Consider the following 4,087-nt stretch of genomic DNA (forward strand, 5'->3'; position numbering starts at 1 on the left):
AAACAAGATTACTATATCTTGGATGCAGCTCAGTGAGCACGAGCTCTTCACTCATTTATTTTGGCAAGAATTCATCTTTGCTGCGACCTACACAAATGGGTCTGAGGGCTGGTGTGGATCAATTTCAGTGTGTTTCTCCTAGGTCAGTTGACAAGAGCCGAAATATTAGCAGCAACTCCATAGAATCATCTAGATCCCACAAGCACAATGTGAGAGCAGCAATTAATTTTTCTTTGGTCGCTGCCTTTATGAAGAAGTTTCACCTGTGAAGCCTATGCCTGCTGGCCCAGCATAGAGACAGCCTTTCCAGAAAGAGTGCCTTGGTAAGATGGCGCTTTGCATGCCTGGAATGTTGAGATTCAGTGCTGAGGTATCTTAGCCCTTTTGAAATCCTTGGGGAAAAATTAGTTGGAATCATTTTGTAGCAATAAATCCAAAGACTGTCTGATGAAGAACCCATCTCTTCCTTGCTTTTTGAAATAAAACAAAAACTGTTACCTATGCCATATGCAGCATGAAATAGAGTTTGGACTTGAACTACAATTCAATAAACCTTTACTTAATTGCAACTATTTGTTCTAGACTCCTAGAGGCAATGATCTTTAAGATACAATTCCTGCTCTCAGAGAGCTCATTTCCTAAACAAAGAAATGAGACCTGTGTGATAAATACTAGAAGAGTGTACTAGGGACAGAGAGGATACAAAGGAAGAAGTAATGAACTCTGGAGGGTTCAGGAAGGTTTTCTGCAGGAAAGCAATGCCTGTGATTTTGCAGGATGAATAGGAGTTAGTCTGGCAAACAAGGTGGGGAAAAGGACATTGGTCCAGACAGAGGGAATACTAGAGCTAAAGGTAGAGACAACCAATCTGTATGGGGAAGGCAGTGAACTGATAAGATAAATTGGGAGAAAATGGTGAGGTCAAGAGCCTAATGGTGTTAATAAAGTCTTTTTTTTTTTTTTTTTTTTTTTTTTTTTTTTTACAGACAGAGATCACAAGTAGGCAGAGAGGCAGGCAGAGAGAGAGAGGAGGAAGCAGGCTCCCTGCAGAGCAGAGGGCCCGATGTGGGGCTCGATCCCAGGACCCTGGGATCGTGACCCAAGCCGAAGGCAGAGTCTTTAACCCACTGAGCCACCCAGGCGCCCCTCTTTTTTTTTAAATTGAGATAATGGGGCACCCGGGTGACTTAGATGGTTAAGCGTCTGCTTTTGGCTCAGGTCATGATCCCAGGGTCCTTGCTCAGTGGGAGTGCTGCTCTCTCTGCTTGTGCTCACTCTGACAAATAAAAAAGTAAAATCTTTTAAAAAGAGAGAGAGACATACAGTGGACTGAATGTATGGGGACAGAGAGAGAGAGAGAGAATATTTAATGACTTGGCATTTCCAGGCGAGGTGATATGAGGACTAAGGAAGACAAGAGGAGGAGCAGGTTTGGGGAGGCACATTGAGTTGGATATACTTGCTAGGTCTTGCTGTCAATGTCAGTGCCCTGCGAGCAGTTAGGGCTCCAGGTGTGGAGCTTGCAGGTGGAGATTAGAGGCAGAAATTGGGTCATTATAGAAGAATGATACTAGGAAGAAGTTGCTGAAAATCATCAAGGGAGAGCAGGTAGGAAGGGAGAAAATATGAAATATGAGACCTAGGATACACTTGCAAGGGGCTGGTGGGAGAAGGGAGCCCAGGGAAGGAAGGAGTCAGCACAGTTGAAGGAAAACCAGGAGAGAGAGTGCCCCAGGAGGTGAGAGAAGGAGCAGATTTGGGCAATGAGGACCAGTCCGCTCCCTCAAGACCCTCAAACAGGTAGAGCTCGATGAAGACTGACATCATTCTGGACAAGAGAGCATCTATCATTGTGGAACTTTCTGGAGTGGTGAGGTGGAAGCCGGACTGCCAGGGTCTGAGTCCTAGATGGCAGCTCTAGACTGTGCTTTCCCCGGGGGGGCCAGCCATGACTGGGAGGAGAAAGGGCTACAGCAGCTCAGTGGGGAGGCAGTCTCCCTGCTTTCACTTTCTTCATGCTGTTTACTTCTAGCCTGCTGTGAACACGTGGTTAGCAAACAAGAGATAAAGAAGCTGAATTTCCCCCAGGTCCCCTGGGTCTCACTTTCACAATCACGGGAGCAGAACTTGAGGTGCTTTTCCTTGTCCAGAGTGATGGCAGCTTTAAGTGATTGTGCTGAGAGTGTGTTTTCCAGCCCCAAATCTTGATGTCTTGGCTTGTATTTGGATGTAACTTGGTTATGGCGCGGTTAGGACATCACAGTATCTAATACTTCCGCACATCAGCGTTGTAGGCCTCCACAGCTTAGCTGTTATAAACAGTGAAAAAGTCTATTAAAAGAAGTGTACTTAATGAATATTCATGATTCTGTGTGTAAGACCAAAGATGGATGAATCTTGGGCCCTGGGGGCAATTGGGTTATTTGCCTTATCATTGAGTTGTAAGAGGATTTTTTGTATCCTGGAGAGCAGGTCTCCCAGGACACAGGATCTCCAAACATTTTCTCCCATTCCATGGTTGTCTTTCCACTGTAATCATCTCCTTTGAAGCACATTTTTAGTTTTGATAAGATCCAATTGATCTATATTGTGGTGTACCATTGTTCATAAGCACTCCCTGTGAGACTGATAGTAATGTCCTGATTTTTGTAAACTTCTTCTTTTTCTTGTCAGTCCAACAAAAGGTTTGTAAATTTTATGATATTTTCAGGGCACCTGGGTGGCTCAGTTGTTAAATGTCTGCTTTCAGCTCAGGTCATGATTCCAGGATCCTGGGATCAAGCCCCATATCGGGTTCCCTGCTCTGTGGGAAAACCTGCTTCCTCCTCTACCACTCTCCCTGCTTGTGTTCCTTCTCTCACTGTGTCTCTCTCTCTGTCAAATAAATAAATAAAATCTTAAAAAAAAAAAAAAAAGAAAGTGGCATCCTTGCTTTCTGTAAAAAAAAAAAAAAAAGAATTTTATGATATTTTCATCAATTGAAAAATGGGCAAAGGATTTAGATATACATTTCTCCAAAGAATATTTACAGATGCCAAGAAGCACATGAAGAGATGCTCAACACCACTAATCATCAAGGAAATGCAACTCAAAACCACAACGAGGGGTCACTTCACACCCACTAGGAGGGGCAGAATAAAAAAGACAGAAATAACATGTGTTGGTAAGGATGTAGAGAAATTGAAAGCCCTTGTGGCTGCACACAGAAATGTAAAATGACATGCCGTTTTCAAAAAACAGTTTAATAGTTCCTCTAAAAGTGAAACATAGGCCTTGCGGACACTGCCACCCAGAGCTGCCTACACTGTCCAGCCATGGTCAACCCCACCATGTTCTTCCGCATCACTGGGGATAGTGAGCCTCTGGGCTACGACATCTCCTTCCAGCTATTTGCAGACGAAGTTCCAAAGACAGCAGAGGACTTTCGTGCGCTGAGTACTGGGGAGAAAGGATTTGGTCTAAAGGTCCCTGCTTTCACAGGATTATTATAGGATTTCTGTGCCAGGGTAGTGACGTCACAAGCCATATGGCCCCAGTGGCAAGTCCATCTATTGGAAGAAATCTGATGATGAGAATTTCATCCTGAAGCACACAGGTCCTGGAGTCTTGTCCATGGCAAATGCTGGACCCCAAACAAACACTTCCCAGTTCTTCATCCGCGCTGCCAACACCGAGTGGTCGGGTGGCAAGCGTGTGGTCTTTGGCCAGGTGGAAGAGGGCATGAATACTGTGGAAGCCGTGGATTGGTTTGGGTCCGGGAATGGCAAGACCAGCAAAAAGATCACCATTGCTAACTGTGGTCAAATCCAATAAACCTGACTTGCGTTTTATCTTAACTACCAGACCATTCCTTCTGCAGCTCAGGAGAGCACCCCCTCACCCCTACCTGCCCCAAATATCCTATAATCTTTGTGCTCTTGCTGCTGTTCTACGGGTTTCATATTTTCCTTCCTCCTGTCACGTCTAGCTAGATTGCAGAGTTAAGTTCATGATTATGAAATAAAAACTAAACAAACAAAAAAATTAGAGAGTAATTGTGAGACCCAGAAATTCTATTTCTAGATACATACCTAAGAGAATTGAAAAC

The 4,087-nt window shown here is 44.3% G+C and overlaps 1 pseudogene; it reads left to right on the top strand.

The window, feature by feature from the left end:
• The first annotated feature begins 3,259 nt into the window (after positions 1-3,259).
• Positions 3,260-3,848, top strand: LOC125080921 (peptidyl-prolyl cis-trans isomerase A-like; annotated as a pseudogene).
• Positions 3,849-4,087: the final 239 nt, after the last annotated feature.

The sequence above is a fragment of the Lutra lutra genome, chromosome 11 (assembly GCF_902655055.1).
Source record: "Lutra lutra chromosome 11, mLutLut1.2, whole genome shotgun sequence".
NCBI classification, from domain to species: Eukaryota; Metazoa; Chordata; class Mammalia; order Carnivora; family Mustelidae; genus Lutra; species Lutra lutra.